A 15,621-nucleotide genomic window follows, 5' to 3' on the forward strand; every position below is an offset into this window, starting at 1 on the left:
CCTTTTTTTGTAGACTGGTGTATTTACAGCCTCGTCCAGGATTGACAAATGGTTTTCCCTTTTATAATAGCATTAAAAAATACCAAAAAGTATGCGTCCCAAACATCAGTTTTGGCTGAGAACAGATCACTTGGGATCTTATCTATTGCTGGTGCTGTATTGGGAACAATCCTCTTAATTGCCAAGCTCACTTCCTGACTCGTAATAGATGGATACTGTTAGACCTGTCAGCCCTGGGGTGGTCACCCCTACCTTTTTGCCTGCCTCTCTCCATTTTTTGGACACTGTTTTTGCTGGTTTTGAGACTCTGCCCACTTCACCACTGCTAACCAGTGCTAAAGTGCATATGCTCTCTCCCCTCAAACATGGTAACCTTGGATCACACCAAATTGGACTATTTGATTTACTTCTAAGCCCCTAGTAGAATACACTATATGTTCCCAGGGCCTGTAAATTAAATGCTACTAGTGGGCCTGCAGCACTAGTTGTGCCACCCACTTTAGTAGCCCCTTTACCTTGTATCAGGCCTGCCATTGCAAGGCCTGTGTGTGCAGTTTCACTGTCACCTCGACTTGGCATTTAAAAGTACTTGCCAATCCTAAAACTTCAATTTTTCTACATATAAGTCACCTCTAATGTGTGCCCTAGGTAACCCCTGGAGCAGGGTGCTGTGTGGGTAAAAGGCAGGACATGTACCTGTGTAGTTTACATGTCCTGGTAGTGTAAAACTCATAAATTGTGTTGACACTACAATGATGCCTGATCCCTTCATAGGCTAACATTGTGGCAGCCCTCATACATTGTTGAAATGGTAGCTGCTGATCTGAAAGGAGTGGGAAGGTCATATTTAGTATGGCCAGAATCGTAATACAAAATCCTGCTGACTGGTGAAGTTGGATTTAATATTACCATTTTAGAAATGCCACTTTTAGAAAGTGAGCATTTCTCTGCACTTAAATCTTTCTGTGCCTTACAATCCACGTCTAGCTGGGTTTAGTTGACAGCTCCTTGTGCATTCACTCAGACACACCCCAAACACAGGGTACTCAGCCTCACTTGCATACATCTGCATTTTGAATGGGTCTTCCTGGGCTGGGAGGGTGGAGGGCCTGCTCTCACACAAAGGACTGCCACACCCCCTACTGGGACCCTGGCAGACAGGATTGAACTGAAAGGGGACCTGGTGCACTTCTAAGCCACTCTTTGAAATCTCCCCCACTTCATAGGCACATTTGGGTAAAAAAACAGGGCTTCTGCCCTACGACCTCAGACACTTCCTGGAGAAGAAACCTGAACCAGAACCTGCACCCTGACAAGAAGAACTGCCTAGCTGCCTAAAGGACTCACCTGACTGCTTTCTACAAAGGACTGCTGCCTTGCTGTTTCCTGCTGTCTTGCTGCTCTCCTGCTTTGCTGCAGAAGCGCTCTCCAAGGGCTTGGATAGAGCTTGCCTCCTGTTCCCTGAAGTCTCAGGCCAAAAAAGACTTCTCTCTTGCAACTGGACTCCTTGTGCGGTGAAAAATGTGACGCACAGCTTGTTCCGCTGTGAAAATTTCACCGCACGCTGAACCGGAAAGACGCTGCTCGACTTTGCGAGGAAAAAAATGACGCAGCGCCTGCGATGCGACCGGAACTTCAACGCACGGCCCGCCTGGACAACGCCGTCTGACTTCCAGAGGGGAAATCGACGCAGCGCCTGCCATGAGGGAGAAAATTCCACGCATCGCCCACCGGAATGACGCGCAGCAGGTCAACAAGCCCAGGATTCCACGCACAGACCCCGGTGCGTCTGAAAACCCTGCGACTCAAAGGGGAGACCGGTCCGCGCGCCGGAAATCAACGCAACTTCTTCCCCGCGTGAAAAATAATGATGCAAGTCCGTGTGTGAAGGGGGCGAAACCAACACACACACCATTTTCCACGCATCTCCTCCTCTGCGGCCCTTTGTGGAGATTTTTCACTCCAACCAGGTACTTTGTGCTTTATAGAGACTTTTTTTGCTTTTTAAAGACTTAAGACACTTTGGGGATCATTACAACCCTGGCGGATGGTGGAGAACCGGCGGTAAGACCGCCAACAGGCTGGCGGTCTTACCTTGGTGTATTATGACCATGGCGGTTACCGCCATGGTCATCCGCCGGTTCTCCGTCCCACCCGCCAGGGCGTAGACGACCGCCGGCCTGAAGACCTGGGTCTCCAGCCCGGCGGCCGTCAGTATACCTCCGGCGGTATTTGGACCCGGCTTACCGCCGTGGATTTCCAGCGGTTTGAACCGCCATGAAATCCATGGCGGTAAGCACCATCACTGCCAGGAAATTCCTTCCCTGGCACTGATAGGGGTCTCCCCCACCCCCCCCACCCCGTCTCCCTCCCCTACACCCCCCACCACCCCTGCCACCCCCAAAGGTGGCAGGGCCCCCCTCCCCGGCCCGACACGCATGCAGGCACCACCAACACACACACGCACACACCCCGACATACATGCCTACATCCACACGCACACCCACATTCAAACATACACGCACACATCCATACAGACATACCCACAGCCATACACGCACTCATTCCCATACACACAACACCCCCGCAAGCATACACGCACTCACACACCCCCTCTACATACACAGACGCACACCCCCATGCACGCACACAACACACAACACCCCCCCACCCCCCTCCCCTAATGGACGATCGACTTACCTGGTCCGTTGATCCTCCGGTAGGGGACGGGAGCCATGGGGGCAGCTCCGCCGACACCACACCGCCAACACAACACCGCCACGGCGAATCACAGGACGTGATTCGCTGGGCGGTGTTCTGTTGGCATGGCGGTGGAGGTGGAGCAACCTCCACTTCCCCGCCGCCCGCAAGTATGGCTGTTGGCGGCTCTCCGTCGGAATAACGACAGAGAGCAGCCAACAGTCATAATACGCCGAGCAGCAAACCGCCTGCACGGGCGGTCTTCCGCACGGCGGTCCCTCAGCGGTCTTGCAAAAAGACCGCCGAGGTCGTAATGAACCCCTTTATATCACTTTCCAGTGATATCTTTACAATTTCTTATTGCATCTTTTATCGTTTTGACCTGCAAATATCCAGATGAAAATTATATATTTTTCTAAACACTGTGTGGTGTATTTTTGTGGTGCTATATTGTGTTATTGTATGATTTATTGCACAAATACTTTACACATTGCCTTCTAAGTTAAGCCTGACTGCTCAGTGCCAAGCTACCTGAGGGTGGGCAGAAGATAATTTGGATTGTGTGTGACTTATCCTGACTAGAGTGAGGGTCCTTGCTTGGACAGGGGGTAACCTGACTGCCAACCAAAGAACCCATTTCTAACAGATACACCACATACAATTATAAATTAAGACATGTAAGTATGCACTTTTTAGGAAAAAAGCCTACCAGACAGCACAGCTGGTTGGTTTGCTGATGACCGCTTGTCGGCATTCTGAAAGATTCCCCGGGAGTGCATTTCACCCACTGATTACTGTTGACTTTGTGGTCTGTAACTCACAGATTCTTGCTTTCTGTTTGCTGGTTTCATTTCTTTAGGCTGTCTAGCCTGAGTTAATTCTTCCCGTGGAGTATCCCTTGTTTACTGTATCCTTTCGATTACTCATATTCTGTAAATGGTCCTTTAAATCTTGTTTTTATGTTGTCAAATTTTCTGTACATTCAAAGACAGGGGTCATATGTCAGGCTCGGTCTTGCAAGGGAGCTTGGTGATTGCTATCCTTTTTCTTTCAAAGTGAGAGAATTATGTGACAATCCTGCTGGATACCCAAGTGACAGGAGAGGCTGTAGGATGTTAGTTTTTCTCTAGCACACAACAAAAATGGTCTGTGCTGATATTTCAGAAGATATATGAATTAGGAAAGTACAAATGAAACACTTTTTTGTATATCTGAAGTGTGGATGAAACAAATATTTGATTATGATCAAAGCACATCAATAAACCAGATGATGACATTTCCATACATCATCCTTGGCGCCCAGTAAAACTGTTAGTTCTGTGAAAATGTTATGGTCATTTGAAATGAATATGTTTTATCTGTAATGACAGTGTGCTACCACACCATGCATACTCCACACTACACCACTCCACTTTACTCCACTCTACTCCAACCTCTACTCCATTCTATGCCCTTCCCACCTACACCACACCACTCCAGTCTAGGACACTCCATTATATGACATGACACTCTACTCTATGCCCCTCTACTCTAAGACACTGTACGACATGCCATGCCACTCCACTCTACGACACAACAGTCCAATCTATGACACTCCACTCCTTGAGACTCTACTCTGTGCCAATCTACTCTACATCCCTCTACTCTACACCTCTACACTCTATGCTCTTCCACTCCACACCACTTACCCCACTTCACTCCAGTCGTCACCCCATGCCTATCCAATCTACCCCAATCCACTCCACTCCCATGTACAGCACCGCACTTTACTATAAAATACCCAATCTACTCCACTCCAGTCTAACCCATCTGATCCAACCAATTCCACTCGACCCAATCTACCCCACTCCACTCCAATCTACCTCAGTAAGCTCCACTCCATTCCAATCAACCTCACTCCACTCCCCTCCAATCTATCCCACTCCACTGAATCTGCCCTAATCTACCCCACTCCACTCTACCCCAATCTATCCCACTCCAATCTACACCACTCCACTCAAATATACCCCACTCCACTCAAATCCACTCCATTTTCCCACAATCTACCCCTCCCCGTTCCACCCACTCCACACTACCCCAATTTACCACACTCCACCCCAAAGTAAACCACTCCACTCCAATCTACACCAGTATAACCCACTTCACCCCAATCCACCCCACATCACTTGTACCCAATCTACCCAGACCTACCCACTCCAATCTACCTCACTCCATTCCAGTCGACCCAACCACACTCCAATATACCCCATCCACCCCAATAAACCAAAATCCAATCTACCCGAATCCAACGTACGCTAATCCAATCTATGTCGATCAAATCTACCCCACTCCATTCCAATCTACCCTACTCAACTCAAATCTACCCTAATCAACTCTAGTCCAATCTACCCCACTCTAACCCAATACAATCTACCCATATCTACCCCACTACAGTCTACCCCACCCTACCCATCTACCCAACTACAATCTACCACAGTCTACCTATTCTACCTCACTCTACCCCACTCCACAATAGCCTAATCTACCCCATTCCAATCTACCCCACCCCACGAACTTTTAGCCTTACCGAACAGAAGCCACACTAGTGTACGTGTAAAACACATTGCCAAAGCCATTAGAACTAGCATAGGCGAGACCTACTGGCTTTGCAGTGCTTGTTAGGAAAGCATGGCGAGGAGGGTAGGCAAGGGTGAGGGCACACACATGTCTAAGATGTCGCTGCGGATAAAAAGGATTGTGGCAAACCACTTCCTCGTTTTGCAAGTGAGCACTCTTTGTCCTTACCCAGGTGTTGACAGTGCAAGGGTGTCTATTACCGCTCAAAAGTCACTTTTACGAGTCCATAGCATTTAGCTGTTCTGAGCGTGTCTGACCAGTATGTGCAACCCGGTAGTGTCCTGTTAGGTGTTTTTGCCAGCCGAGGTCTGATATGATGAATCCAAGAATTCCTCCTTTGTACATAATAAATATGAAATGGCAACACTGCTCTGTTGTGTGGACTCAAGACGAACCTGAAACTGAAGGCACGTTTTAGAACATAACTGGGTTGTGCAGAATAATTGAGACACCTTTATTATTTGAAAACATGTGCGAATCAACCCTTGTTTTCTTCCGAACGTTTCACTCTATCTATTTTGCTTCTGTTGGTAGCAAGGGCAATTTTAATATCAAAGAAATTCCTCCGCTTGGATGAAAGACAAAAAGTTGCATTTTTGGTCATTAACATTTTGAGTAGGACCTGCTAAAAGTGAATGGTTTTCTTTCATTAGAAACGTATGTATTTTGCTAAAAGTGCATAGTTGTCTTCTATAAAAAAAAATACAAAAAAGTATGTATTTTACAGTATTGCAGTTCCTGCAATTCCTTTCTCATAATGCATAATTCAGTGAATTCTGCAGCATTGATTGGTTCTCCGCTGTTGGATTACTCTGGTAGCCCTGTCTAAATCCGGTTGACTGCCTCTATTACTGTGTTCTATAATCACATGAACTGGCAAAGCATGTTGCTGTTCCTGAAACCAGTGTTTATAAACCACATTTAATCTACGAACGATTGTACATTGCCTTTAGCCCATACCACGAGTTGAAATACCATCCCACCTGGAGGTTGACCGTAGGCCTATAGTGGGACCATCAGCTATGCTGACATTGGCATGTGTTTTATATATTTTTATAGTCCCTATCAGAGTGAGGTGTCCTCCATGCTAGTTACGTTAGATTCCAACACGTATCACAACTGCAGCGTGCACTTGTACAGAGAGATGCCCTTTCATCACTACAAGCATGCAGGCCGCTATACGGCAGCACATACTATGGAGAATCTCATGGGGCAGGGATGAAGCAAGGTACCATCCTCTCCCCTCACAATCTTGAATCATCTCCCAAATACCCAAATTGGCCTGTGCTCCATTCCTCTTCAGCTAGATTGGCGCTTTATAGTCTGTGGCAGATGTAGACATATTTCCATACATGAAGTTGTACCACCTTAATCAAAGGATGAGCTATTGACTGAGACGGCCCTCTGTTCACAAATGTATTGGCTAATGTTAGAACGCGTCCTATTTTTTCTTTTATTGCGTTTCGTCAGACGATAACAGATAAGGAAATAAAATGAAATATTAGTGCCATCAATCATGCAGGTTACAACCCTCTATGGAGGAACATTCAGATACATATCTCAGACACGAACCTGACTTAAGCGGATATGAACGTCTCTCAGGTTTATGAAGGAGCCTCAACAGAGAGGCACAAGCAGTAAATAATGTTTTAGAATATTTAAGATGTATAGAACAAGAATGTGACTGGGTTTCTGGCATGTATCCGTGTGTGACATTTTCTGCTTAGACCTTTTAGAGAACCTTGCATCATCTCGCATCTGCTCAGGAGATTTTGGGCCAGATTTATACTTTTTGACGCAAAACTGCGCTAATGCAGTTTTGCGTCAAAAAATGTAACGCGAGCTAGCCCCATTTCTTAGCGCCACCCGTGCGTCAAATTTATACTTTCACGCAAAGTGGCGCTAAGAACAGGTTAGAGTAATTTTCTTTTATGCTAACTATCGAGTTGTGTCGTAAAGCAAAATGACATTAACGCAGGAAAAATTACTCTAATCCGGTTTGCGACACGGAAAACGTTGCAAACTGGCTATGCGCCATTTTTCACCGCAATAGCGTCAAAAAGCGATGCAAACGCAGCAAACAGTGCTAAGGAGCCCTAAAATGGATCCCAGAAGCCAGGAGAGACCCCATGGAGACCTCAGTCTACCAGGAACCAGCCAGGAGGATACAGACAAGACCAAGGGGAGAGACAAGAAGAAAAGGAAGAGTCGTTTCAGTGCAGAGGAGCGTGAAATACTGGTATGAGAGGTGACAGAGCACCAGCATCAACTCTTCATCACCTCTAAATTGCCAATTGGGAGGAGAGAGGCAATTTGGCAACAAATTGTGGACAAGATCAACAGTGTGGCAGAGGTCTGGAGAACTGTCACCGAGTGTCAGAAACGCTGGCATGACTGCAAGCGCAGGACAAAGGAGAAAATGGCAAGGAACAGGAAGGCAGCACTGCAGACTGGAGGTGGGAGTCCAGCACCGCAGGAGGCCCTGGACGAGATGGTTGCAGCCATCATCCCGGAGGAGATCGTCACAGGAATTGCAGGACAGGACAGCGCAGACTTCCAGGAAACAACACTGGAAGTGTTGCATGGGGGACCAAAATGCCTAAATGTCAGGTGCAAGAAGGGGGAGGTACATACCTACTACACAATGCATGTCAGCCATGGAAATCAGGCAGTGGAATGTGGAAAGGGGCACGGCACGGGTGCATGGGCTGCGCAGTGGCATCCCGGGGCACAGCACAACACAACACCAACAACCTTTGCATGGGGGTACACCGCCATGCTAAGGCTGCTGTAAATGCAAAAGAAGACCAGGAGGGTAGGGTAGAATGTAAAACTAGGCTGCTGTCACAGGACAGCTGGTATTGTCAGAATGTAAACTAGAGGACAATGCCCAGTCTCAGGCCATTGCCTCAAGCGGCATTTACGATTGACAACACTTGCCACTAGTACCTGTGCTGTGTGTGCTGGTCAATTAGGAAATGGCAGTTAGGTGCCCATTGCACAAACACACTCAAAATGAGGGTTCAGGATGACAACGTGTCCAATCCCCTTCAATTCCTATCCAAGTGCAACTCCTGTCAACTGCTCATGTCCATAGACTTAATAAACATCAGGCACTGTCACTTACATTATGAAGTACACAGCAGTAATCCCATACCCATGCTGCTCATTCCAGGGTCTACCCTGTGCCTGTATTACAATAGCTGCAATGCCACCCTGCAACATCTCGTGTCATAGTGCTAAGACAACAGCATTGAGGGGGAGGACATATGTGTGGAGCTAGGAAAACAAACCTGCACAGTCATAAGAGGAAATGGAACTCTGCCAGGCCCATCAGTGCAATGCAATGTAGCACACATACGCAAACATCAATATGAGAAACTACTAATGCTGACACCTGTATCTTGTCATTCCAATGCAATACATGGTATGGTGATAGGTCTCAGCACCGTATAGGTGTATGTGAAAAATGATAGACTGGGTCAGGGCCATATTGGTATGTGTGGTACATGTGGCATCAGAACACCAACAAGCATTGCAAGGCCTCACCATGCTAATGGTAGCAGAGGGAGGGTTGAGTAGGACAAGAAGGTGACGAGACATAATTTGGTCAGAGCCTACACCTAGAGGATGTGATGCAGACAATTCCTCAAACTGCCCACACTACATATGACATGCAGGTGGGGCATAGGCCTAAGAGAATGCAAATATTAATAACAGGAACAATGAACGGGAACCCAGATTACAATGTTCCACTCATAGGAAGTCAGTGACGTCACATTACAACTGCCACAGCAAAGACACACTAATTGTACAATATCTCATTGCAGAGGACGAAAGCTCTTCTGAGGATCTGCCTGTCCTGGACTACCCTGATGACATGGATGACGAGCTGACAACCATCAGCCAGGAAACCCTCCAAGATGTCCTCTGAACCCTCCAGACACCACTTCCAGTCGCAAGGAGGAGCATACATGTAGCAGCCATCAACCACCCCAATAGTACGACCTGCCAGCTCCAACACAGCTGAGGACTCTGATGACACTGGGACCACCTTTGAGAGGACAGTTGTGGGAGTACACCAGGAGCTGGCCAAGGAGGTGCGGGTGGGAATGCAAAAAATAGCAGGCAGCCTTCAGGGGATGCGCATGTGCATGATGACATCCGCAGAACTGTCAGCAGCCATCCAAGTCTAACAATCACTACGGCAAGGATTCCAACAGTGTGTGAGGTACCTCTCCACTGCAGTGAGGGAGTTGCCACAACACCTGGCCTCCCAAACGTTTCGCTGCATGCATGACAACAATCAGGACTCCCTCAGGGCAGACATGACTGCCTACCACAGGGATGTTGCTGCCATACTCAATAACCAGCAGCAGTTATGCCTTTATTAATTCCACAGTTGGCAGCTACTGGGAATTCAGAGTCCACTTCTCCAAACACTGAAGTGTGTGTTGCCCGCTCAAACCCACCATCAAGGGCAGAGGAGATGACACACACATCAGAGGATGAAGATGTGGAACAGATCACCTTCGCCCGTAGGAGTACCCAGTAGCACCAGCCCATGCCACATGGGCACTGTTTTTCCTTTGTCCTGTGCTTGACAACATGCCAGTCTTGCTACAGTTGGTGATATGCACTCTTCTCTGACACCCTGTTAACCTTACCACTATGGATTGCAATTGTCTCTCACTACCCAATTGGCAATTCATGTTCCTCTGCACTGAATGACACTCCATTGCAGCATGTCCAATGACATGTCCCTCAACATTGCACTTGTGTTGCATCACAATAGAATGCTTCACACTAATGGACTCACAAACCTGGACTATGTAAATATTGTACCACAACACTTTAAAATAAACAGCACTTACACAACCACTTTTTCTCTGTCTAATGTGACACATCTACTGTGCTGGAGATTTGTGATGCATGTAACATGTCAATGGTCGCAGAATGTCAATACAAGAGCGTAGCAATAATATGGGATGATATCTATGCACAAGGGTCTGGATTTTAAAATCATCTGTGCTGCTTGTGGCTCATTTCTGAAGTAAAAGCACCACCAACTCACAAAATATCATTGCATTTTGTAAGTTTGTGCTGCTGTTGTGTTAAAAAAAATGAGTCAAATGATGTGTAAAAATTGTATATGTCAGGCCCAAGGTATCTACAAGATTAAACTCAATGCTAGCAAGATCCCCGACAAGACAATCATTGTGTTTGTGACATTTGACTCTAAACATAAATGCCACAACCACAACATACAGCAGGAATGGCTGTGTAAGAGTGTTTGGACAATAATCTCACCTGGGAGAACAATTTAAACCCATAGCCGTACATTTTGTATACTTCACCTCATAAGAAATTGACACAACTCAGTTTATCAGGGTTCACATGAACATCAGGCTGCAGGCAGACGTCCCACAGTGCCCAGGATTCCAACACATGACACAAACGATGACAGCTTCAAAAGCACACCTACCTGTCCAATACATGGGAACCATAGTCACCTTGAGTGCTGGGTACAATGGATGGCAGATGCATAGAGAAGTAGCTTTGTTGTAGCTGCCAATGTGACAGCTCAGTTGGAAGTGGGAATAAATATGCCAAGAATGGCATATGGATGCAGGACGGAATACACAGGCCAACACAAATTTGCCACTGTACACTCATGCAAAGGCCCAGATCCCCAAGCATATGGCACATACCGTAAAGGAGTACCTAACACTTTATTAACTATGTATAAAAGAAAACTTAAAACTATGTCACACACCTATACTAACCTAACCTATCTTAACTATACATTACCCACAACTGGCCCTAACTACCCTATGCTAAACTTACCACATGTAACTAAACACTCTAAACATTAGCCCCCCTCCCCCTTCTATGACGGGACACATGTAGGACAACATATACTAACCTAAACAGATACTCACTAATAATAAACAAATATATATTTTTGTATTTTTTTTCTTTTCTTTTTCATGATAGAATACACAAAAAAACCAACATCATCCCCCACCCACCTACAAACTAACATGTAATAATATAACTCCCCCACCCCAACATACTTATTCTATCTAAACTAATAGGCTACTCTAACCTATCACTAAACCCACTAATAAACAGTATGCAAGACTTAGAGGTTTGCCCTCCTCAGAGTTTTCTGTATAGATTTGAGCCTCCGGCTGTTATGAGCAACAACACACTGGAGACTGTCCATTCACTTCAGGACCTTCCGCATGTCCCTCTTTAGCTGCCTGAATGCAGCCATGTCCATACCAGCTGCTGTGGTAGTCTGTATCCCTGATGTTGTAGCAACTGCAGGTGCCGTGGTAGGGGGTGGTGAAACTGATGGTGCAGCAGGTGTTGTGGCTTGAGCTCCCGAGGCTGAGGGTGCAGTAGGTGTGGGTGAGATACTGGTGCCCACAGTGCCACTGCCTGCAGTCGGAGTGGTGGCGACACCTGTTGTGGCCAATGCTGGGCCCACATGGCTAAAGGCCCACCATGCTCCAGTGACTCTCTCCCGACGATAGCGTCTTGTCATCATTCGAAAACCAGACTCCACATCCAGGATATGCCTGTATCGCTCTCCCGCCTCTAGAACTCTCTAATCTCTGCGGCATTCATGTTGGCAGCCTTAAAAAAGAGACAGGCAAACATTAGTGTCATCATTGTGTGATGCATGTACAGATGATAATCTAACACTCTCCCTCAAATTGCACATGCAGTCCACATCACAGAACAGATGATAGATTGTCCCTGAAGAATGACATGGGAACGCGGCCTACCCATCAAGTATTTATCAGCACAGCAAAGCACAACAAGGTGTGTACCAAATGAATTGAACTGTGCATTTCATCATCATCATCAACACAAGCTTTATTCGGTCAACATAACTATCAAAGCATCATCACATACAGTCAAAATACAGTGAAAAGTCCAAGGAAATATAACAAAAATGTAACATTATATAACCATCTTATGAAATATAATCACAAGCATAATTTCTTTTTAGAAGATACTATATGCTAAAAATAATTCATAAAAACTATTTTAAAAAACAACCACGTATGTGCCATGCAGCGACAAGGAACTTGCTAACTGCCTCAATCAAGGGCTTAGAAGTATCGCTCCTTAAAATCCTCATTGTTCTGCAACACTGATTCAGGCTCAAGGCTCAGCAGATAGTACAAATCCACTTTGAGCGTGGAATAGAATAAGCAGGGCAGAAAAACATAAAATGCTCCACCGTTTCTGACTTACCATAACATACAGGACATAAATCGGATAATGGAGTAGACGCCCACCAGCTTGAAAATGATAACAGTGGAAGATTCCCAAACCGAAAACATGCATACAACCCCTTCCCCCACAGATCAGGTATAAAATCAAAATATGGTTCAACCTGGGGAACCCACTTGAAATCCATAAAAGAGTTAGTAAGACGTCCATTGGAGTTACTGCAGATTAACTCCGTTCTTACATAGGAAGTTGATTTCAAAACAGAACTGTGACTTTTTTCCAAGCTTTGGGGATTTTCCCAAAAACCAGTCAATCCCAGTATATGAAACTTTTTAGACACATGTTTGACCCATGGGATGGAAGTCACATTTGGTCTCTAAAAGATCACAAAAGGAATCCCTGTATATAGCAAGTTCGGAACCAGTCCAAATCCTTATCCAGTAAAGTAGAGGTCCTAAAATTATCACATCCGTTATACGTTTGAACCCAAGATCCAAAAACAGTGGTATTAAAGGGGTACTACGCTGGCAAGCAGTTACAGCCCTGGCAAAATAGATTTTAATGGCAGGAGAAACAGCTTTCGAGATTGAACTTTTATAAAAATGCAAGATAGCGGCTGCTCTATGCTGAAGAAGCCCTACACTCTTGCCGATCTGGTCCTCCCAATGCAAATCACTTGATATCCTCACACCTAAGTAATCTATTGAGTGAACCCGAGTCAATAAAGACCCATCCAAGTCAATGGTGCATCTCCCAAGGGAACCCGCACCAAGCACCATTAACTTAGTTTTGTTAGCATTCAACTCCAAACCATAATCCAAACAAAAAGATTTAAACTTAATGTTAGACCTGACAGCCTTAGGGTGGTCACCCCTAACTTTTTGCCTGCCTGCCTCCCTCCTCTTTTTGGACACTGTTTTTGCTGGCTTTTAGACTCTGCGCACTTTATCTCTGCTAACCCGTGCTAAAGTGCATATGCTCTCTCCCTTTAAACATGGTAACCTTGGATCATACCTGATTGGACTATTTAATTTACTTATACGTCCCTAGTACTGTGCACTATATGTGCCTAGGGCCTGTAGATTAAATGCTACTAGTGGGCCTGCAGCACTGGTTGTGCCACACACGTAAGTAGCCCCTTTACCTTGTCTCAGGCCTGCCATTGCAAGGCCTGTGGGTGCAGTTTCACTGTCATTTCGACTTGGCATTTAAAAGTACTTGCCAAGCCTAAACCTCCCCTTTCTCCACATATAAGTCACCTCTAATGTGTGCCCTAGGTAGCCCCTAGAGCAGGGTGCTGTGTGGGTGAAAGGCAGGACATGTACCTGTGTAGTTTACATGTCCTGGTAGTGTAAAACTCCTAAATTGGTTTTTGCACTACTGTGAGGCCTGCTCCCTTCATAGGCTAACATTGGGGCTGCCCCCATACAGTATTGGAGTGGTAGCTGCTGATCTGAAAGGAGTAGGAAGGTCATATTTAGTATGGCCAGAATGGTAATACCAAATCCTGCTGACTGGTGAAGTTGGATTTAATATTACTATTCTAGAAATGCCACTTTTAGAAAGTGAGCATTTCTTTGCACTTAAATCTTTCTGTGCCTTACAATCCACGTCTAGCTGGGCTTAGCTGACAGCTCCTTGTGCATTCACTCAGACACACCCCAAACACAGGGTACTCAGCCTCACTTGCATACATCTGCATTTTGAATGGGTCTTCCGGGGCGGGGATGGTTGAGGACCTGCTCTCACACAAAGGACTGCCACACCCCCTACTGGGACCCTGGCAGACAGGATTGAACTGAAAGGGGACCTGGTGCATTTCTTAGCCACTCTTTGAAGTCTCCCCCACTTCAAAGGCACATTTGGGTATAAAACAGGGCCTCTGCCCTACCTCATCAGACACTTGCTGGAGAAGAAACCTGAACCTGCATCCTGCCAAGAAGAACTGCCTGGCTGCCTAAAGGACTCACCTGCCTTGCTGTTGCCCTGCTGCCTTGCTGTACTTTTGTCTGGCTGTGAAAGTGCTCTCCAAGGGCTTGGATAGAGCTTGCCTCCTGTTCCCTGAAGTCTCAGGACCAAAAAGACTTCTCTTTTTTATTTGGACTCTTCTTGCGGCGAACTTTTCGACGCACAGCTTGTTCCGCGGTGAGAAAAACAGCGCACACCGACATTGACGCGATGCCTTCGGGGCGACCGGAACTTCGACGCACGGTCTCGCAAGGACAACGCCGCCTGACTTCAGAGGACAAATCGACACGACGCCTGCCAAGAGATCGAAACTTCGACGCACAGCCCAGCGGAACGACGCACAGCCGGAAAACAAGCAGGAGAATTCACGCACAGACCTGGGACATCTGGTAATCCCCGCGACCCATAGAAAGAGACTGCCTGTGCAACGCACGACTTCCCCGCATGAAAAATAATGACACAAGTCTGTGTGTACCGGGGAGAAATCGACGCACACACCATTTTTCCACGTATCTCTTCCTCTGCGGCCCTTTGCGGAGATTTTTCACTCCAAACCAGGTACTTTGTGCTTGAAAGAGACTTTGATTGATTTTTCAAGACTTAAGACACTTGATATCACTTTCCAGTGATATCCCTACAATTTCACATTGCATCTTTATTCGTTTTGACCTACAATTATCCTGATAAATATTATATATTTTTCCAATCACTGTGTGGTGTATTTTCGTGGTGCTATATTGTGTTATTGTATGATTTATTGCACAAATACTTTACACATTGCCTTCTAAGTTAAGCCTGACTGCTCGTGCCAAGCTACCAGAGGGTGGGCACAGGATAATCTTGGATTGTGTGTGACTTACCCTGACTAGAGTGAGGGTTCTTGCTTGGACAGAGGGTAACCCAACCAAAAACCCCATTTCTAACACTTATCAACAAGAATTTGAAGACCCATCGGAGTCTTAGAGATTAGGAGTGAATCATCGGCAAAGAGTAAAATAGGGATCTTTTGAGCATTCAATATAGGGGCATCATTCTGACAAGAGAGCAATATTGGTACCACCTCATTAATAAATAAAGTAAATAAAA

This window comes from Pleurodeles waltl, chromosome 1_1 (assembly GCF_031143425.1).
Source record: "Pleurodeles waltl isolate 20211129_DDA chromosome 1_1, aPleWal1.hap1.20221129, whole genome shotgun sequence".
In the NCBI taxonomy this organism is placed as follows: domain Eukaryota; kingdom Metazoa; phylum Chordata; class Amphibia; order Caudata; family Salamandridae; genus Pleurodeles; species Pleurodeles waltl.